This window comes from Mastomys coucha, unplaced genomic scaffold (assembly GCF_008632895.1).
Source record: "Mastomys coucha isolate ucsf_1 unplaced genomic scaffold, UCSF_Mcou_1 pScaffold21, whole genome shotgun sequence".
Lineage (NCBI taxonomy): Eukaryota > Metazoa > Chordata > Mammalia > Rodentia > Muridae > Mastomys > Mastomys coucha.
This window is the reverse complement of record NW_022196904.1, coordinates 179478986-179502203: the sequence shown is the minus strand read 5'-3', so window position 1 is coordinate 179502203 and position 23218 is coordinate 179478986. Positions and strand designations below refer to the sequence as shown.

Here is a 23218-nt window from a genome sequence, read left to right as displayed (position 1 = left end):
TGGCTTATAAGTGGCTCAGCTTTCTTATTTATAAAAGCGTTCTTTAAAATGGAATGTCCTCTCCCAATTTATCAGTCTTCCCTTGCATGGCATGGCCTCCAGCATGGCCCCTGAGAAGACCTAAGCTCGTGCCTATTGCTAGGATACAAACCTCAAACACACTTCCCAAGTATCCTCACTTTCCATCCTAGAGTTCAGTCAAGTTGCCTAGCCTGCTAAACTCAGGGGGGAAGTGAGCGGGGAAAGAGGTGACTCAGTGGTTAAGAGCCCACGCTGTTCTTCCTGGGGACCTGAGTTCAAATCGCAGCACCCATATCAGGTGGCTTACAACTGCCTGTAACTCCAGCTCCTGGAGCATCTGACATCTTGGACCTCTGTGAGCATTTGCATTCATGTGCACACACAGACACACACATGTGTGTGCACACAATTAAATAGATAAATCTTAAAACAAAATAAAAACAAAAAAAAATGAGGAAGGCTGCATTGACAATTCCTGATCTGCTAGGGAAGGTGATGTTCCCTGATCTGCGGTCCACAGAGCCATCCTTGGTGATGTTAAATTGATGTACAAAGCTCTTAAGTATTGCACACCCTGGGGTTTCTGTGTTTGGAGCCATCGCAGATGTAGAAATGTCCCATGGGAAGACCAGTGTTGCTGTGTGGGCCTCAGGCAATCTACACCACAGTCCTCATCTAGGGAACTTTGTCTGGAATGCTGACTCTGCCAGCTCAGAATCCTTAGAGTGGTCATCAGAGTCTGCATGCTTATTCAGATTCCAAAATCATTATGTTTCAACCAAAGTCTAAGGCCCTCAAGGATGTATATGTGACTTCTCTGAGCTTCAATGATGGCCATAAGAAGAGACTCGTGCTTTTCTAGACAGCCTTGGTAATCACTACTTTACTAATGATCCTACCCAATCCCTGATGCTTGCCCTACATTTCCCAGTTATTCACTCAATGGTCAACAAATCCTTTATCACTGTGGGAAATGTATAGCCTATGAGGGTCCCTGGAGATAATTATTTTCATTCAACAAATATGGAGCATCTACTCTATGCCCATTCTGTGTAGGTACTGTGAGGGACTAGGAAACAGAAGAAGCCATATCCAATCTTGCAAGTGCTCACTCATTTCAGGTGCTCCATCTGTCTTGACTGAACACCCTAAGAAACATTCTGTATCTCCTACTGCCTAGATCTCTAAGACATCTGTGGTCTAGACATATGTCTTTAAGGATAATATCTCTACTCCTTCCTCTCCTCTCTCCTAGCCCCACCTCTGCAATCAGATTCTCTCTACCCACTATACCCTTCCTCAACTGATTAGAAAAGATCAATTGTTTTCCCAGATCTATGAGGACAATTCTAGACAATAACACTTTCAAAGTTTTTCAGGGGGCTCAGGGGCACCTCTATCCTCAAGCACTTGTAACTAGTTCCCTGAGCCCAAATCAAATCCTGATGGATTTATGGACATCTGGCCAGTGTCTATGCTACAAGAAAGAATAGCAAGCACTTCTTTGGCGAAGAAGTGAACTCTAATGGAGAAAGCAAATACACACCAGAGTCCTCTGGATCACTCAAAGTGAACACACATCAAAATGATCGAAAGCCACGTGATGGTGTCAAGGTGGACAGGGACAGAGCAGCATCTGTTCTCTGTCTTCAATCAGCACAAGGGGTGGAAATAAACAAAGGGGGAACATCAGGCGTGTGTTGTCCTCAAGGCTCAAGCGAGAAGACCAGAATAGGAGCAAGTGATTCAATCACCAGGGACAAATCAAAAAGGTGAGGCCTCGCCAGATTTTTAAATCTCACTGTTTATCTGGAAAGACATCTCTCTGTTGCTCTTCCTTTTAAAAAAAAATGTCCAGCCCCATCCCCAAATAACATCCTACATATGCCTTTTCATGCTCCTTCCACCAGCTCCCCTCCCCAATCAAGGGGGTCTCACGCAGTTGCTGATACAGTAGGATCTGATAGGTCCAGGGATTCCCTGTTACCAAGTGGATGGAAGTCCTCCATTTGGTTGCCATGACACTGGCTTTACAGGCCTCTGGCTTTGGAACCACGTAGAATCTCTCCTTTGACATCCTTCCCTACAAGTGAGGAAGGTAACAAGCTGACCACAGTTCTGGCTAAGCCTTCTACCCTGAACACTATCCTAAAAAGACCAATGGTCTTAACTACTGGGATCACAGAGCTGGATCAGTCAGCAGAAAAGTTTTCAAGTGAACCTCTCACATGACTAAACACAAAATAAAAATCCATGTCAGAGGGTGGGCTAGCTATTATAGCAGAACTGCAGGTGCTTTCCACCAAGCCTGATAATGAGTTCACCTGAGTTTGATCCTGAGATCCACATAGTGGAAGGTGGTGGTAAGCCCAACTCACACAAGTGGTCCTCTGACCTTCACAGGTGTGTCCTGATGGGCATGCACATACAATAATTAGTTAACTCATTAGCTCATGTAAAAAGTTGTGTTTGAAGAATACATGCAGCGCTCTTTTCCGCAAAGGAATTCAGTTGTGGTTAGCAGGGATCCATCACCACAGCCTTGTCTGATGCTTGAGTTGTAGTCAGAAGTCAATAGTCAATGATTCAGAGAGAAAGTTCCCACTAACTGCTCCTCCTTTGGCTTAACTGAGTAGTCTCATGAGGCTGATGAATGAAGAAGAGGAGCAAGCCAGAGCAATGGCCCATCTTTATGGATTGGCATAAGGATCCTGAGAGCCCAAAAGCCTCTGAATTAATATCCAAAGGTCTGGCTATGATAGACCAGGCACTCAGATGAGAGGGCGAGAGACCCGAGTCTTGAATGTAATGCTATTCTTGCCTCCAGTCTAGGCTCTGGACAGAGCACTTCTCATGGACAGTGATTTCCACATCTGAACAGTATGGTGCTCTGAACAAAAGCTGGCCCCAGGCCTTTTCAAAAATGACATCACTCACCACTTGCACCACAAGGGACCTCTGACACTCTGACACTCTTGAGTGGTGCATGGCAAGTTATAGCTACCAAAAACTGAGTTTTCCAAACATGCCTTCTACCTTTGCCTGAAGAAGTCTCGGGGTCCAGACAAGTGCTTTATCCCAAGAACAGGCTGTTTACTGCTATCTAACCTAAGGCTGGAATGCCTTGCCTATAAGGGCACACTGGGGCAGGAGGAATGAGATTCCACATTCAGAACCAGAGCTAACCCATCACCACCGCTACCCTCTCTAACATTCTACACTCAGGAGATGAGCCTTTGGCCACACAGCAGTCAAGCCAAACCACCTCACATAGCAATACATTAAAACTGCAGCATGCAAGGTTTGGGGTGACTCATCCCATAAAGTGCTTGACATGCAAGCTTGAAAAGTCAAATTGGGTCCCCAGCACCTACATAAAAAGTGCGACTCAGAGACCTGTGCCTGAAATTCTACTGCTACGGAAGTAGAGATAGGCAGATCCCTGGAGCTGGCTGGACAGTCAGGCTAGCCGAGCTGAAGGCCCTATGCTAACTGAGAGTCTGAAAACTAGAGAACTGAAGAAACCTGCTATCAGGTACAAGTCTCCAAATGTGTGCACACATATGTGCACATGTACCTTCACACACATGAACACACACACACACACATACACACACAAATCTAAATTGTTCAAGAGGAAAGGCTGGTGGTGCTAGCAAGCAATCTACCCCCGGTGTCATGATTGACTGTGGAGTCTGCTGGAGTCTGCAGGCGTCAAAGAAATCCATCCACACACATCCTTGTTTCTTGACACCACCATCCTGGAGATCTTTACCTGGAAACTCCTCAGATAAAACAGGGTGCCTCAATAAATACTCACTACGGTAACAGAAATTGGAAGGGGTGGTCTCTAAACTAAGGCCCCTCTGAACACTAAGAAGAAGGAGTGTTCTTCCCAGAACAAGGAGTGTGGCAGACCCTGCAGCAGGAATAACTGAAAGGAACCATGCAAGGTGGCTGAGGTCTGCATGAGGAGCCAAATACATAGCCAACACATGAAAATACCATACAAGTTAGAAGGTATAGAAGCATCAACCTGGACAAAGAGAGATCCCTGAAGGCCAGGCCAACAGGGCTGTCAACAGGACCCTCAGGGGAAGTGGCATTTGCTCTGAACTGTAAAGTAGGTAGATCCTACAGAGGTAGGAGAAACAAGCCTGGATGTGTAGGGGCCACAGTTTTTTTTACAAAGTGTGCCAGTTCATTTTACCTGGTGCTCCAGGTAGGAGGAGGATCTAAGTGGAAAGTAAAGCAAGAGGAAGGAGGTGGGCTATGAAGATTCTTACTAAAGAAGGAAAAACACAGGGGTTATATCCCCCCAAGCAGAATGAGCAAGGAAACATTAACTGGATGAGAGGCCATTCTTTTCTGTCTTTCTTTCCCTCTTTTTTATGTTATTTAAAAAAGGTGTTTTTCCTGCTTAAATGCCTGCCTATGGTCCATAGAAGCCATAAGAGGGTGTTGGATACTTTGGAACTGGAGTTACAGATGGCTGTGAACCTCTGAATGTGTGCTGGGGATTGAACCTCAGTCCTCTATAAAAACAGCCAGTGTTCTTAACTGTGGAGCCATCTTTCTATCCCCAAGAAGCCATTCTTAAATGTCCTCAAACTGCTAGCATTTCTGAGTGACACATCCCAAATTCACTGCATGGATGCCAGTCTGAAGGAGCCAGGTTTGGGTTGTGTATAGTTTGCATAGCCCTGGTGGTTCCTGTCACTGGAGACTCTAGGCCAATGCTGCTGAGTGCTGGCTACCTTATTGTAGCTCCCAGGAGGGGACAGAAGCCCACACCTTGAACCAGCTAGTAACCAAGGATGTGTCAGCATCCCACCTACAATAGATCCCTAGGAAATGCAATCACAGAGGGGCTTTGAGGGAAGAAAGAACATGTAATAGGGAAGGAAGAAGAGAAGAGAAAAATTACAGTAAGCAGAGGAAGTCGGGAATGGACACAGGTCACTGGAACGAGCAAGATCTGGGCTGCACTGGCTTTTTCTTCAAGAATCAAATAGAAGCCCTGCTTCTGTGCTCCTGCTGCCATAGCTAACAGTGATGTGGAGCATGTCACATGCTGCTACTCACTGCCCACAGCCGGCTGGCAGGAGCTACAGTTGGCAAATGCTGATTCATAAGGCCCTCAGCTTGCACACACACAGGCTTCAGTGCCAAGGCTGGGTACACACGCACATGTAGGCACACACAGCCTACTCCTGGCTCTTCTCTTCTTCAGCTTCCAGTCTGCAGGCTGCTGGGTGGTGCTGTGCACTTCATAAAGTTCCATCTCCCTCACCCACCTTTGCAACTGTCCTAGTCAGGACCAAAATGGAGGAGGCAGCCTTGGACCCTGCTTCCAGGGTACTTACTGACTGAGGACTGAGAGCTAAAACACAAGATAGCTGGTCAAACTTGAGTTTCTGATAAATAACACATTTATCTTCATATTCATTTGCTAAGGCTGGTGATGCTGTTGCTGGTGGCACACACGTACAGTTCTCTCTTGCCTTTCCTCTCCTGAGGCTTTAGATGATGAGAGGCATTGCACAGCAACCCTCTGACATCAATGAGATTGCTATTACCTCTGTTTACAGATGAAGAAATTAATGCCTAGAGCTTGCTGAGGGTACCCATCTAGGTAGTTCTATCTGAGACCAAGTATTGGACTCAAAGGTCTTCTATACCCTCTGGAGACAGGCAATGGAAGCCAGCAGTGACATGAGCCAGTGAGCTCTCTTGTCCAAGTTACTGGTTTGGGTCTGAAACCTGGTGGCTTTTCTCTCCTGTCCCAGTCTTGTGTGGTACTCACCTCATATCCCAGGCTGTCTTTACTCCAGCCCCAGTGCCCACATTCAGGTAAGAGCCTCACTCAGCCCCTTCCTCCATAGTGTGTGTTCATATTTACTGTGGCCTCTCCTAGACATTTCTCTATGTGTGGTCACATACAAAGAAGAAACAGGATTGCCCATCATTAGAGGAAGCAGCCACTGGAGCCTGAGCATCAAGTGATGCTCAGTGGAAAGAGATGCTGTCAGCCTGGAGGTGCTAAGATGATGTAAAAAGAGCCAAGGAATTCTTAAAGTACACCAGCAATACTTTATTCCCCAGGCCATTCGGGCTAGATGAGTGTTGAAGTCTGAGTCATGGCCACTGCCCTTGAGAGCATCTGAGAAGAATGTCTTGGTAATGGGAAGATTTGAGATTGAAACAGATGAACGTATAGAACAGGAGAAATAAAGGTTTGGGGATATGGGCAAATGATGGACAGTTAGATAGATAAATGGATTGGTGGGTAGATAGGTGGGTAGCTGGGTAGCTGGACGGATACATGGGGAAGGGATGAGCTTGCCATCTTAAAGGAGGCCACTAAGTCTCTGAAGTTCACCCCAAGAGCCTGGGTCTTTTCTGTCATGTTAAATGAAGGGTTTTGAAGACAGGGGGAGGAGAGGGAGATGTAGGGACCAGACAGATGGGGAAAAGTAATGAGGAAGAAAGAAAGACGAAAGGGTGGGATTGTAGCAGCGTGGCCTTAACTCGGTGGCTCTGTCCAAGGTTCTGAACATTCCTGGCTGTTACAGTAGCTTAGAGCTGGCCACAGGGACACTAGATTTTCATCTCTATGATTTACTGGCCGTGGGTGTTCCAGAGCTCACGACAATCAGTTATTTGTCACACTCTGTATCCAGGAGGCTGGGATGAGGGTGAGTCAGGAGGGTGAAGTCACTACTGCAGTCTGAGTCTGCAGCAGCTGGTGGGTCCCCTCCAACACCTCTGCACTGCCCCCAGCCCCAGGCTGGTCACCGCGGCTCCAGTCATCCTTCCACCCCCAAAACACCACCTCCCCAAACTGAGATATAGACAACACCCCCACAGTGCCCACACGTGCCTGCAGGAAAGCTAGACTCCTGCTTGGAGCCTTATTTTCTACCCCCTCATCCTGACCTTTATCATAGCAGAGACTCCTGTGGGACAAGGGAGGGTGTAGGAGGAATCAGAGCCATGTCCTTTAAAAGATACTTGAGCCACCTGTGACTGCTCCCCCCCTACTTTCACCCCATTTCAGGGTACAAGACCTCACAGCTATGGGCAATAAGGGACCATACATGGGTCTGGAAAGAGGTGACATTAATCCCAAAGAAGGTGGTAAATAAGCATAGAAAACCAAGAGAGCAAATTCAAAATCTATGCATCCTCATGAGAGTGTCTCACCCACGATGGATATTTATGGAGACGAATTAGTGGCATTTACAGGTGAAACCATGGATACTATGCCCTGCTAAAATATCAGTCCTATACAATAATATTCTCTTTTTTTCCAAACCTAGCCAGACCCTTTACTGAAAGTATGACACACAGACAAGTCTTTGAGTATTGGAAGACATGCTTTGGGGTTAGACATTAAGAAAACAAAACAAAACAAAACAAAAACCCCATAAAAGTCAGGGATTGAGGCAACACACTAAAAAAGCAATCAGTGCACTAAGAGATGCTGATGAGCTTAGGGATGTGTGTGTGGCTCAAACAGAGACAAAAAACGTGATGTAAATGAGAATGGGCCAGGGCGGCCACATGCAGGTGACCCTTCCACTGCTGCCTCTCCATCACGACTCAGCAGTCAGACTCAACCCCAGGCTCATTGGCACAATGCCCTCTCTTAAAAGAAAGCACTTGTAGATGGTGCTAGATACAGTGCAGCAAAAGATTCCTTGAAGGCTGGGGGTGGGGCAGGACCCAAGAAGGATTGATAAACCCATCTTTGGACACAGAGAACTGCCCCTACTTCGTGTCTTGCAGACAAGGTCTGTTTCTCCCCTGAACTCCCACAGTGCTTGGTTCTGGCCTTTTGGAGGGCTTAATGAATGGCATGCCTACTTGATTGATGCTCCATCATGTCAACTATTTATCAATGCTAATGTTTATCAGTGATTGTCTAAAGAGCCAGCATCTTTACAAAGACTAGCTTAGGCAACCCCCTAACTACAATGTAAGATTTGCTGCAGCAGCATCACCATCATTTTTCCAGTGGGGTGTATGAATAGTAAGAGCTGCAGGATTAGCATTTAATCCATTGTCTCCTGCCCCGTGTTAGCTCCTGAGAGTGCTACACAGTAAGTACTTGGTAAGTGATAAATGGAAGAAAGGAGAGAGGGAACAAGCTTTCCTGGCTGGCTCTGTACCCCTATTACAAAGGACACAACTATGTCATGAACAAAAAAACAACAAAACAAAAACAAAAAAAAAAAACAGAAAAACAAAAACCAAAAACCAAAATCAAAACAATAAATGAAGCCGATGAAAAACATTAAGGGCTAATAACAGCTCGATTCACTGACACACAGCAAGTCTACTTTGTGAATGTCATCACCTTTAATTCATGCAGTCACCTGTATGGGGAAGGTAACATTGTTCCTGAGGCACAGCTGAGGAGTAGATGCTCGTAGTCCTTCATTAGTCCAGGGCCCCCTCTGGATAAGGGCAAGAACAGAAGGCTGGGCCCAAAGCTGAGCCAATGGGATGCATTACCTTGAATCCTGGAGCCTTTAGGACCCAGTTCTTGTGCCATAAATTATCCTAACGGGATTCTCTGACTCTACAGAACTTTCGACTGAACCCCAGTATGGAACTTTGCAGGATTTCTAAGTTTCTTTCTACAGTGTGAAAGTCCAGAGCTGTCATGTATTTCACACAGAACTCTGAGCCTAGCTAGGATGGAAAAGGTGCTCACACGACACATGCTGATGGAGTAAGCTGGTTGACCATCAGCCATACAGTACGACTGATGAGGAATGTAGAGGGATTCCTTTCAGAGCTTGACACCTATCTGTGTGGCTCAGTGTCTCTCCTCTGAATCCCATGGCTAGGCACCTCATAATTACCATAGCTAGCTTCTCCATCTCCCTCCAAGCACCTGTTGGCTAGATAAGTAAGAAACCAAGCTGACACCAAAAACTGAGTCAGCCACAGCAGAATATCAGGGCAAAGGGGCAGAAGCATCCTTCACTACTCCTCACCTTCCTAGTCAGGACTCATGCAGAAGGAAGACCCTACTCAGAAGCTTCATGGATCTGCCAGGTGGCTCTCTGCTGGCTCCGCTCCTTCTCCCCATGAAAGAAAAGCATGAGAACCATCAGCAGTCAGGCATCTAGGGCTCACTCTAGTCACAGATTTTCTGAATCCCAGTTACTCGGAAGCATCCACATTCTGGCCCTAACAACACTAGTGCCTAAGGATTGGAGTAAACAAAGGTATATTCTCTGTCTTAGTCAGTATTCTATTGCTGTGAAGAGACACCATGAACGTGACAACTCTTATAAAAGAAAGCATTTAATTGGGGCTTGCTTACATTCAAAGTTCTAGTCCATTATCATCAAGGTCAGGAAGCATGCGGCACTCAGACAGACATGGTGCTGGAGAAACTGAGAGTTTTACCTCAAGATCCACAGGCAGAAGGAAGAGAGAGAAAGGTTAGATCTGGCCTTGGCTTCTGAAACCTTAAAGCTCACCCCCAGTGACACACTTTCTCCAACAAGACCACACATACTCCAATAAGGCCACACCTCCTAATAGAACCATGGCCTGGTGACCAAGCATTCAAATTTATGAGCCTTTGGGGACCATTCTTATTAAAAATACCACACTTTCAAAGTTACTGTTTGAGAACTGGGCCCTAAATCATCAAAGCTTTCTCTTTTTTGCAAGCCCTCTTTGGTTTTCTGGATTCTTCAGTATCAAGGTCCTGTGTTTCCTTGATCCGAATTGTTCTTTACAGAAGTTTCTGAGAGGGGCACAGAGTAAAAGCAACTGTCCCTAGTCCTGGGACATTAAGATTTTCCTCTGAGCTCATATAGGACCTGGGCCAAAGCATGATGAGACACTCTGAGCAGGAAAATCCCCAGAACCCTGGCTAAGAGCCAATAGCCTGCAAGTTGCTTGTAATGTCACAAAAGATAAGAGGTGGCCCAGGTCTTAGCTGTGCCTGAGAGCAGAAGGCTTCAGGCCTCGTGAACCTCTACCCCCAAGACTAGTCACTGGTTTGTGTCAAGATCTCAACCTCTCTCATGATTCCAAACGCAGAGGAGTTGAGATTCCTAATACAGGCATCACTCTTTTCCATGGATGCCTATTCTCCAAAGACTTCGCAGCATACAAACTGTGAACAATCTGTACATTTGCAATGGGTATAACTCCAAAGCAGACCACTATCTCTCTCCATGACAGTTTGACTTGACCGCTTAGCCTGAGTCCCACAGTAGGCATCCTTCTGTCTGGAATTAGAACATCAGACCTAAAAGAACATTTTAAAACACTGGCTAACCTGATGAGTACTTCCAGGACCTCAGCTTTCTTCGGACTTGCATGGACAGCTACCACAGACACCCTTGCAAAGTATTTATGCAATCATCTCCTTCCTACAGGAAATGGAACTGTAGAAGGAGAAGGACTGGCTCCACTTCACAGATATGTGCCCAGTCCTCATGTTTGTTCATTCACCAGATAACTACCATGGACTTGGGGACCAGGTCAAAAGATGAGCCCCTCGTAAGTCAACCTGAAGATCTCTTCCAAGCAAACACCCTGCTCTCTGGAGCAGCCATTTCTTCTCCCAGGTCTTTGGACATGAAGAAGAGCCAGAAGCTCACTCAAGTGTTTCCCCTGCTCTACCCTCCTACTTCTGTCATGTCTGACCCATTCAAGCAACGCACCCTGAGAGAACTGAGGCACACCAATACCCCCTCTGTCTTCAGGGAGTTTTCATTCTGATGAGGCAACAGGCAATACAAAAGACAAAGTGGGAAGCTGGGCAGTAGGAGACATCCCTATAAGGGTGGAGAGCAGAGCCCAGGGAGAAGGTTAAGGGTGCAGAAGAATACAGTTTAATCAGTGATGCCACAGCAAGTCTCACTGAGAAGGTAGTTTAAATAAATACTAGGAAAGGTGGTAGAATGAACCACACATCTCGATGGGTACAGAACATTCCAGGGAGCTGAAACGGTCAGTGCAAAGGCCCTGAGACCTTGGTGCTATGCTATGGAAAGACAACATAGGTAAGGAAGCAGGAAACATCATGAGGGTGATAACTTTGTCCATCATTGCATCTCTGGTCATGACAATGACTCAGGCTTGACTCTGATGTGTCCCCTCACAGCTGATGAGGAACCCAGGGTCAGGGAGTTGAAATATGACTAGAGCAAGATGTTTAAGCAGAGCCTAAGGAGAAAATCAGTTCAAAACCCTCATCCCACCAATCAGGACAGTATGGCCTTTTCCTCCCATCCACTGCCCCAGGCAAGCCATCATTTCCCATGTAAAACAAATACAGTGGCAACTGACATAAGAAAGGCAGGCTTGGCCATATTTCCTGGAGGATGCTGGGAGCTGAGTCTCAGAGGTCCCCCACGCTTCAGTGAGAGATGGGGGAAGAGGATGGGAATGTCTCTGGAGCCAGAAACCTGAGAGCAATGGTGGGATCTCCTCTCTCCTCACCTCTGCAGCTGTAAAAAGCAACCGCCTCTCCAAGAAGTGGGTTTGTTTACTTAAAGAGAGTCCCTGGGATGATTTCTCAGCATCTTCTTAGACATGCACTACAAATAAGACTCACATTTACCATTTTAAAATGGGGAACACAGACCACAGAGTGGGGCATGAGTTAAAGCCACACAGGAGCCCATCTTCCTCCGAGAAGAAATTGTGGAGATCATCCAGGGCTGAGGATTTGGGGAGTATAGCATTGCTCCTGCCTACACTTCCTGATAGGCAGAGGCCTCTTGTCTTCCTGAGGCTGGCCATCTACTGTGGCCATATCTTTTTCCTTGTCTTGCTGTTTCTTCTCTTTATGTTTAATGCAGTATGGGATAGCCCAAAGCTCACCATGTAGGCCTGGCTAGCCTTGAATTTGCAAAATCTTCCTGCCCCTGTGGCCCAAGTGCCAGGATTATAGGCATGCATCATCGGGTCACTGTGAATATACTTGATAAAAGCTTTCAAGGGTGTCTGCCAACCTCACCTGGGACTCACCTGCAGTTTATCTGCCTCTTCATGGAGCAAAATCTGGACAAAGCCCACCAGAGAACAGGGGAATACAGCAGTAAAGATGCTCCTAGAGCCATGGACAAAGGTCTCAGTATAAGTAACAGTAGTAGTAGACATGTCTACACTCCAGCACTTCCTGTGGGTCAGGGACTATTCTTTCCACTCAGGTGCATTAGCTACTTTAGCCCACACATTGTCCTGTGAAGAAGATTAGATGATGGTCATCTACTTATACAGATGAGACGTTATAGTTTCCATCTGAATGTCAGCAGAGGCCCCCATTTGGAAGGCTTGGTACCTCAGCTGCCAGATCTAATCTCTGAAAGGCTATTGGTTGATGAAGGCTCTGGCCTAAGTCAATTGATTATTCCACAGATGGATTCATAAGTTGATGGCCACATTGCAAAGCGGTAAGAACTTTCAGAGGTGAGCATCCATTGGGGGAAGTGATCACATGTTCTTGGGGATTTATCTTATCCCAAGCCCCTTACCGTCCTATCTCTCCATCTGCTCCTCAGCTGCCATATGCTGAGCAGTCTCCACCACACTCCTGCCACAGTAGTGGTCTACTCCACTTCAGCCCCAAAGCAAAGGAGCCAACTGCTGACAGATCAACACCTCAGTAGCCATGAGCCAAGACCAATCTTTCCTTTTAAATCACATCGTTCCAGTATTTGCCAAAGGAATGAAAAGCTAACCCAAGAAACTAAGGCACATGGAGGTGAAATAGCTCACCCAAGTTCACACAACTGCTGAGGTGGCAGAGCTGGGGTTTGACTCCAAGGTTTGTGTTCATCTGGTCAACACTCTCTCATGCCCATTGGCCAAAGACCATGTCTTGGGCACTGATATGAGTGAGGCACATGGAGCTGAGAAAGATGTTTTGAAGTCAGGGCTCAAACTGTGAATGAAGGATGCTGCCACCCACAAAACAGAATAGCTACTACCCAGGCTACGACTTACCCACCTACTCAGTTTGGTTGCCATGCACCTCTGACATGGCTGGCTCACGAATTTGTCTCACCGTTGTCAGACCATGTGTCCTTTGGGAATCTCTGTTCTATACAGTGACCCTCTGAGAGGTACTGTAAGGGCTTGCAGAAGTGACCTGCACATATATGCCAGGAGAATTATTGGGTAGTTATGTGGATGAATGGATTAACTTGGCCCACACAGATGCTTTAAGCATCTTCTTTATAAAAACAGAACATCACAACACCCAGGTCAGTGTTTGCTGGCTGCCTCCTACACAGCCTCACAGCAGAACTGAAACACAATGGAGAACTATACATATTCTTCTTAGCCTTTCCTCGCATTTAATTCTGTGTTTCACTTTAATTAAAAAAAAAAAAGCACAACAGGTTCAAGTGCTGGATCTTCATGCACTCTGCTGTTCATGAATATTTATCACCCCAGGCTATATGAAATTGAATAATTATTAGCAATTTAAAGAAGGTCAACAGAAGGCTTTCCAGAACCCTCCACCGAGGGAAAGAAAGAAGTGGGATGCTGTGAGGAAGAGCCTTCGGCAAGGACTCTGCCAGAAAGGGGAGAGAGTGTTGGCTGACAAGGCAAAAACCTGTGCTTCAGGCCGAGGCTGGTTTAAAGCAGGAATACTCTACTCAAATGCCATTTACTTCAGTGGGGAAAATGCACTAGGTGTGAAGAGGGTGTGCTGAGAGATTTCTGAGAAAGGGAAAAGGGCGTTTAGGCAACTTCCTTTGCCTGCTTGAGTTGGTTTGCTTTCTGCTCCTTGTCTCTAGTGCTAGACCCATGAAGAGAGAAGTCCCTTGTGAAGTTCACGACAAAGGACACATGCTTGATGAACAGTGGACCTTTCATCCTTCCTTCAAGATGGACAAGAGACTTAGCAGCTCTAATAGGCCTGTGGGGTCCACCCAATATCCTTTAACTCTCTTCTCACTTGAAAGAGACTCTACTTCTCACATACACTGACTCCTGAAAAGCCAGCCAATCGTTGCCCTGTGGCAAAGACCATCCTAAACCCTGACAGAAATCAGTGCCCCTGCTATTGCCTATCACTCACCAAACTGGTGCCCTCCAGCCAGAAAAAAGATCACTATGCTCCTTCTACACAGAGACATTCCAAATGGAGCTCCCAGATTTACTGTCTTCTCTACATGAGCCTACAGTGTTTATGAATGGCTTGTTTCAGAGCAAAGGGCCAGGGTCTTCCCTTATTAGTATCTCCATCCTTGAATAATATTAAATGGCTTCTCTGTCTTGAGTTTTGAGAACTGATCACTGAATTCCTGGACCGGTAATAACAGACTAGAGTATTGACCCATGTTCCTATGAACACTTTAAACCTCAGATGCTATTAGGAATAGAAGCTACCATAGCTCACAGTTGACTCCATGTATTTCCAAGTATTTCAACAATATATTTCAGGCTCAGCAATGTTCCAGGGGCCAGAAGCTGCTTGGAGAACTGTGGCTCTTGCCTTGGGAGGCTAACACTGGGGAAAACAACTCCTGCCTGTGTTTCCATGAGATCATATTCAGCAACATCACAAAAAAGTATAAAATGCTTAAAAACAAAGGTCACCCCTGTCTCTTGCTTTTTCACACTGTATACTTTCATACTAAATGTTATTCTGTTACCCTAGGGACTGGGTTACTAGGCACAAAAGGACTTTAATTTTACTTCTTCTTTTCTCAAATAGTCGTACTCACTAATATTGATAGAATAACTGCTGTGTGGCCCTTGCATACAGAGCCTCACATATAGAAACTCACAAAGAAGCTGCCTTCTTTGGTCTGTACTCTAGAAGTCAGTCACCCGGCAGGAAGGCTCTTCCACCATGCCAGCTAACCACAAAGGCATGGGAACCTCTTCACGTGGACAGTAACAGTTACTGGTTTATAGTATGACAAGACTCAGCCTCATGCCACTGTCCATACCAGTATCAGCTCACTGAAGCCAGTGAGCTAAAAGCACTGGGCAGAGAGTTAAAACTCAGGAAACCAGTGAGGCCCCTCCCTTCATGGCCGAGCATTTTCCCTGTGCCTAAGGCCTCTGACATGCTAAGGAGGTGTTCTGCTGTTTTCCCATCTACTGAGATGTGCTCTGTAACCTTTCTCTGCTTTTTGATAAATTGTCTTGCTAAGTCCCTGGGCTTGCCAAGAACTCACTGTACCCCAAGTAGGCTTTGAACTTGTGATCCTCCTACCTCAGCCTCATTGGTAGCTGAGATTATAGACCTACCACCAGGCCCAGCTCCTGGCTTCTTTTTAAAGGGTGCACTGTTGCTGACTGACGGGATGGGCACCCAGTTAAGAAATTAAATTTTAGGAACCTCATGGTTGTTTATTTGTTTGAAGGTCATGTACAGGTCTGACATTGATCCTGACTGCAAATCGAGCTTCAAGAAACTGGTTTGTCTGATACTTAAACAAACTTCTAGTTGAGTAACATCCCTCACACTTTAAAAAGATATTTAAGACGAGAGAAACTTTTAATTCTCAGAGCTGGAGCAGTGCTGAGGGGCTGCTCTACTGAGCATAATATGTGCAAAGTCCCACTCCTATGCATGCTCTCTCTCTAGCTCTCTCTCTCTCTCTAGCTCTCTCTCTCTCTCTCTCTCTCTCTTGCTCTCTCTCGCTCTCTCACTCTCTCTCTTGCTCTCTCCCTCTCTCCCTCCCTCTCTCTCTCCCTCCCTCTTTCTCTCTCTCTCTCTCTCTCTCTCTCTCTCTCTCTCTCTCTCTCTCTCTCTCTCTCTCTCTCTCTCTCTCCCTCTCTCCCCTCTCCTCTTTCCTTTCCCTCCTCTCTTCTTAATTTTTTCCTCTTCTCTCTTCCCCTTCCTCTCGTCTTCTCCATCTCTTCCCCACATCTCTGTTTTGATTTCAGGAATAGGATAGATGTTGCTGGATCATACACACTTCCACAGAAGGTCAGCCTCAAGCACAAACTGGTCCGTTAAAGGGCACTGACTATAGACATGGAGTGGAGTAACAATTCCTGATTTACAGTGTGACAGGACAATGGTCTCACTGCCACCATACTTTACCCTCTGACACAACCACTCTCACAGACAGACCAGTTGACCTGAGGTGGCCCATGCTTCCTCACTGAAAATGCTCAGAAGCCAAACTTCGCACCCCAACCCTCAGCCTCTTCCTCAGAAAAGGTTTCATGGCACAGAACAAATGTTCCTGGTTCACAGGCAACTGTGGCAGATTAAAGTTATCAGCTGAAGCAGCATCCTAAATACTTAAAAGCAAAGCCTGGGCCAGTATGACACATCAGCTCATAAAGGCTCTTGTCTTGCAAGCCTGGGGACCTAAGTTCAATCCATGGAGCCCACAAAAATGTAGAAGGAAAGAACTGGTCCTATGAAGTTGAACTCTGACCTCTACACATGAAGCCTTGCATATGAAAACACATACAACACCTGCATACACACATGCACACATAAACATATACACACATACACACACATAACACATATACACATATACACACACATACACACACATACACATATACATATATACACATACCTTCACATATGCACACATACGCACAAAATTTTCAAAACATTTTTAAAGGAATGAATGCAATGTCTTATGTAGTGATTTATGCTTTCAATCCTATGACTGGGAGGCCGAGGTGGGGGCATCTCTGTGAATTCAGGGTCAGCCTGGTCTTCTTGGTTACTTGTAGGGCAGTCAGAGTTACACAGTGGAGTCTTGTCTCAACAAACAAAGGGTAAACTCTTCTTTATTTTGCATTTTCAATCTTTTTAATGATGGCTTTGCTTTTATTTTTTCACCTTTTATGGAACTATTCTAATTCAATCAAGACTAACAAACCAAATAGCAATTTTGGGTTAGACTTTGCATAAAGAAAGCAAGCCAACAGGAAAAAGTGACATGCTGCAGGAAGCTCAGCCACTTGAAGCCCCACCTTTCCCAAAATCCAAGTTAGGCACAGAACAGAGTCCCCTCCACAAGACATATGCCTGCCTTCCCATCATGAGTGTCTGAGTTCTCAGCCATGAGGAATTGGTTCAACCTTCACTCCGTTCTGAAGGTTACTCACCTCTCTTATCCTATAATCACTAGTGACTGCTGGCAGCCGTGATTCAGAGAGGTGATGCCACCAAGAATCCAAGAAGGGCCCAGACATGATCATTAATCTCATACCCAAGTCACTGATTTGAGTGACCAGGGTCAACTGGCATTATGTAATGGGTGTCTCAGAAGTTGAATTAAAAACAGAGGCAGCCCAGGGCAGAGGAGCCTCACAAGACTGTAAGAGATAGAAAAAGAAGCCCTGTGCCACTACTGGATCTGAAATAGAAATGGAATCCAAGATCAAAGTCAAGAATAGATGGAGACGGAGGTTAGGAAAGAGACAGAAAGAAAGATGGGGAGTAATGGAATAGAATACAATACCACACGCATACACCAGCATTCTGAAGACACCGCTCTCTTCCTCACACACCTCCCTTTCATTTACTCTCCTCCTCTCACTGTAGTAGGAAGAATGAGGTCCCGGTGTCCAGAATACCTGGACTCCAGACCTTACTAGCCATGATCCTATCCCAATTTATCTCAGCTCTCAGGAAGCAAAGAAGGCAGGGGTCACCAATAAGTCCTCCTCTTAAGCTCTTTTGTAGCACAGTCCTTTGCTTTCTTCCCTGTCTTGATGTTCTTGTCCTTACCTAGGCACCATTACTATTCTACATACTCACTTTTATCCTGTCTATATAGAGACCATCGTCAAATGTTAGACCTGAAAGAGCCTTTTGATCTGTGTTCAAATAAAAGATATCTATAACTACCTACAGAGAGCATGATGGTTCATGGTGGAGACCTGAACATCTTCCCCTGATCTCAGAAACAAGAGAAAATGGCCAGGATCATCACTTCTATTCAACAACACAGGAGGGCATAACCTCTGCAATAAGGGAAGAAAATAAAATGAACAGTACAAAGCAAAGGGAGGCTCAAAATGCTCATTATTCACAGATGCTATGATGGTATGCAAAGAAAATCTAAAAGAAGCTGAGAATAACACCAGCAACAAAACCCCCCAAAATGAATTATTTTAAATCCCCTCTTTAAAATCATATCAAAAGGCATCAGATTCCTAGGAATAAGTCTTTTGAAAAGTTTATAAGATCTTTACACTGAAAAGAAATTAAAGAAAATTAAGCAGCAATTTCTTCCACAGATTGACTTATACAATGTACTTCCAACCTACAATCGCTGCAAGCATTAGGGGAGAAACCGAGAGGTTTATTCTAAAATGTATCTGGAAACACAAGAGTCTAGAACAGCCAAGACAATCAAGAAAAAATAAGAAAAATGGGAAGACTGGGCTGACAAATCGAAATACTGAAGAATTGCTTTCATTATAAACTACAATATGGGGGCAACATGGGACATAGTGTCAAGATAAATAATAATATGTCAATGGACCAAGTAGAGAAGTCACTAAAAGGCACATGCAAGATATCTGACTGGCAACAGAAGTCATCCCTTAATCAAAAGAGTCTGGAGTTCTAGGTAAGTAAAAGGAATTTGATCCATTTTTTTTTACTCACATAAACTCAACACATAAAAGAAAAAAGAAAGAAATTCCAGATAGATGTCCAGGTTAAAGTGATAAAGTTTTTTAAAAGCCTTGTAAAAGACAGACTTTGTAACAAAGGAAAAAATAATAAACTACATCTCATCTAAATTAAGTCTATCATCTTACCAAAATATCAAGTGTAGTTTAACAAGTTATCGATGGTTATTACATCTGTCCAAGAACTCCCACCCTGTCACCTATCTTTTCCTACTTTGTGGGTTCTTGTTTCTTCCACTTTTTTCCACTCTTTTTCTTCCATCCTTTCAACCCCATGACACTAGATAAGAGATTTTTTAAAAGTTGAAGAAGAAAAGAGACCTCTGGATAAAGTCAAGGGTCGAAAAGTGTAGCGTTATTGTTACACTGCTTCTTGCTGATTAAGGCTATCTAGTTCCTTGGGGCAAGTTTGATCTTTGCTGTAAGGATATTTAATTATCTCTTCTTCTTCTTCTTCTTCTTCTTCTTCTTCTTCTTCTTCTTCTTCTTCTTCTTCTTCTTCTTCTTCTCCTTCTCCTTCTCCTTCTCCTTCTCCTTCTCCTTCTTCTCCTTCTCCTCCTCCTCCTCTTCCTCTTCCTTCTCCTTCTTCTTTCTTCTTTGCACATGACTAAACAAACCTTAACCAATAACCAACAACCAACTCAACAACAACAACCCACCTATCAGAGCTTTAGAATTTGTGTATCCTCTGATAAGTCCCCAGGATTCCAAGCATCACCCAATCTCAGAAACTATCTGCTGCTGACAAAATTACACCTCTGCTAGAGCATGAAGCAAATCATGTCACAGCATGTCCACAGTAAGTCAGCTACTGTGGACAATGTGAAGGCAGACCCACAATCCCATACCTGGGATTAAAACAATATGTTTATATTCTTACCTGTGTTTCTGAAAGAAACTAAAATTCTCACTACACACCCAAGCTATAAAGAACTAGGACGAATCTGGCTTGAGAATAGAAAAAGTAATACTAAATGGACAGAATACTTGAACAGGCATTTTGTTAATGAGGACCTCCTAGCATAGGAACATGCCTCAACATCTGCCACTAATCAAATCAAACACTACACTGGGACACATTACTACACCTGCCAAGATGACTGAAATGAAATGTGTGTGTGTATATGTGTGTGTGTGTGTGTGTGTGTGTGTGTGTGTGTGTGTAGCAATAATGTGACATGATTGTGAACCTCATGTGTTTCTGGAATAAGTGTAACTCATAGCCACTTTGTAAACTTGATTAGAGGATCTTAAGTCCACTCTGTGGCCACCCAGCCCAATCTTAGATGCAAACTCAAGAGATATGAGCATATGTCAAAATATATATATATATATACAATGATGCAAATACATCCCAAATCTGGAAAGAACTGATGTCCTTTAATTATAGATATCCTTAATTATACTACAATTAAAGAGTTTGAGTATATCTACACTATAACACTATACAAAGCAAAGATACCCACAGGAATAAATTGTAGAGGTAAAATGCCAAGTGGTATAAATCAAGACTCTGAAGAGAACACACTCTGTATAGCAGTTACCTTTGTCTTTGTGTGTACCGATGAATCTGTGTTATAAATTGCTCTGAAAATGGGTGTCTTGAGACAACAGATATTCTGTGTTTCTTAATTTCTGCCTGTCAGTAATTCAGATGATGCTCAGTTGGATCTTCCAGCTTGGAGTTTCTCACCAGCTTCCAATCAAGACGTCACCCAGGTCACAATCATCTCCATATTCAATTTGCAGATTTGCATCCAAGCTCATACATGTAGCCACTGGGCCCCAATTCTTCACCGTATGGTGCCAATAGAACCTCATCAACGTGGCCGTGGGCTTTGTCACAATAATGAAGGAGAGCCAGAGAGAAAGGTTGCAAAATAAAGCTAAAGCCTTTACAGATAACTGGGGAATTGATTTCCCATCTCTCTCTGTTATCATTTTTATAATAGAGCTACCGGGCATGGTCTATACCAAAGGGTAGAAATTCAGAAAGACACAAGTATCAGGCAGCAGAGACCATTGGAGCCCTGTGTAAGCAGTTTCCTGCCACACTGCATTAGTCTACTTATATGAACCTTAAGAATAGGTAAAGCTTGGTACAAATCAAAATATTGATCATATCTCAGTAGAAGGAAGGGTCACAAAAGCTTTCTGGGTTGCTATGTCTTAATCTTGTTTGAGTAGTGAGGTAACAGTGTAATCATGTATAAAAACGCCACTGAACTGCACAACGAAATTCTGTCACCTCTAGCTGCATTTCAGAGAATTGTTAATTTACTTTCTGGCACACAGGCGTATAAAGATAGGTTTGGCTTTTTTGTTTGTTTGTTTGTTTGTTTGCATGCTATTGATGATGAGCTGGTATAAATTCATGTTAGATTGTTATAACTTTAAGATATTAACTAAAACTCTTGTGGTAAAAGAAAATAGCTACATAATGCCCATTGAACATCCCTTATCTAAAACACTTGAGATCAGAAGTGGCTAGGGTATCTTTTTTTTTTTTTTTTTTTTTTTTTTTTTTTTAGTTTTGAATACTTGCATATATATAATATACACAATATATAATGAATCTATGACAGGGATAAGACATAAGCATAAACACTGTATTTATTCATGTTTTATATGCCTTAGGTATAGTCAAAATATGTTATAGGTATTACTTCAAAATCTTGTGCATGAACTAATGCTGCATGGTGCCAAATCCACACGAGAGGCACCATGCCTGCACTCACATGTTTTAGAGTTTGTAGCATTTTGGATTTTAAGTGGGTGGTGATAATAACCACACACCATTGTGAATATTTAATGCTACTAAACAAGATACTTTGAAATTGTTAAAGCCACACAGATACAGTTCAGTGGTGACAGCTTGTCCAGCATGTGCAAGGCTCTGGATTCTACTCTCAAAACCAAACAGGGGTTAAGAATGGTACATTTATATTGTGTATTTTACCATAATAGAAATATTTCAAATATACACTCTCACATGTGTGTAGATATACTTATACATCAGTAAAAACAATGGAGAAAAGAATCTTGTAGCCACCACCTTTTATTTTTCTCTGAGAATGTAGGGGCTAAAAAAGATGAAAGATCAAAGAGCTGGATGTCCACGGTAGGACTATCTCGTGAGGCTTCTCCCTGCCATCAAGAGCTGTCTCCTTCACCCAGCCAGCATGCAGGCATGTCTACTCACACAACCAGGCTGAGCTTCCCTCTCCGGTACTAGTACCATCTCAAGATAATTGCTATTTGAGGCAGAAGATTACATCTGTTTTAAGGTGTCAGGGTCACATAAGCAAACATCTCTGCTATATTAGGAACCTCGGAACCAGTTCCTGGCTAGAATTAGGCTCCTTCGACCTGGGTGCTTGTAAATGCTGTGTAATTAAAATGCCAGTGGTTGTGACTCCAGCTTCCAATTCAGGAAAGCATAGATATCACCTGCATTATAACTCAAGCGTGTCACTGAGGAAAAAAAAGGTTTGTTCATATTGAGAAAGTACAAAGGGTACATGTGGCCACTCCAGGATAGTATATAAGACAGGCATGAGGATGTAACCCCCCAGGTGCGTCATCCTGATTCTGAGCACCAGCATTCCCATAGTAGGTACTAAAATGCATAATCATTTTGTCAGTGAAGACATCTTAATGTAGGAAATGTAATCATTGGTCCAAGAGCCTATAACTATGGGAGGCTGAACCAACATTCAAACCCTTGTTTAGTTCATACAAAGCTTATGGCTTTAACTAACTAACTCCTCATATGACTCCCACATGAACCAACTTAAAATAGAAAAAGATTTAAAGTCATTTAGTGGTTCTCTATAGGCCAGTCCTAAATGGTTCTGATAGAACCGTTATAACAGGTCCAGAAGCTCCCACCAATAATCATTTGACTTACTATACATTCTAGGACAGGCACACATGGATTGTAAATGTGTTAAATATGGCTACTAAATAAAACACACACACACACACACACACACACACACACACACACACACACACACACACCTGCCACAACAATACAATAGCAGAGCTCTAACCAGCAAGGTGCTCAGCCAACTCTGCAAGTCTATTTGCAGACAAATAGAGAGCTGTCCAATCCTAAGACCTCAGAGTGCAATGAGGGGGCCTTGAATTTAAGCAGCAAACACTACAGAGACTGAGAGAAGCCAGGGAAAAGCTCATTAAGTTGACAGCCATGAACAAACCACAGGTTCCATAGACCGCATGTGGCCAATGGAGATACCAAGTGAGAGCCGGGACAGCAGCTCCCAGAGATGGTCCATAGCAAAGCCCATAGCAGAGGAATGCAGGAACAGAACCACACAAGCAATAGCCGCAGCCAAGCCCTATGCTACACAGGCTTAGCCATTTGTTCTGGCTTGTCTATTGTTTGCTTTCTTTACCATTGTAAGGCTCATTCCTTATTTATCCATTTAGCAGCCAACGCTGGACAAGAAAAGTCAGCAAAACAACAGTTTAACCATCAAAAGCCGAGGTTGTTGGTCTGTGGTAGAGGTGGAGGTGGAGGTGGAGGTGGTGGAGGTGGTGGAGG

At 44.2% G+C, this 23218-nt stretch overlaps 1 protein-coding gene and 1 long non-coding RNA gene across 2 annotated transcripts in view; one reads left to right on the top strand and one right to left on the bottom strand.

Moving 5' to 3' along the window:
• Nucleotides 1–23218, bottom strand: part of Sorcs3 (sortilin related VPS10 domain containing receptor 3) — a 609790-nt gene that overhangs the window by 554588 nt on the left and 31984 nt on the right. The window lies entirely within an intron of this gene.
• LOC116103983 lies at nt 483–6272 on the top strand. Its single transcript, XR_004123646.1, has 2 exons — nt 483–892; nt 5939–6272. It is a non-coding gene; the product is annotated as an uncharacterized LOC116103983 (long non-coding RNA).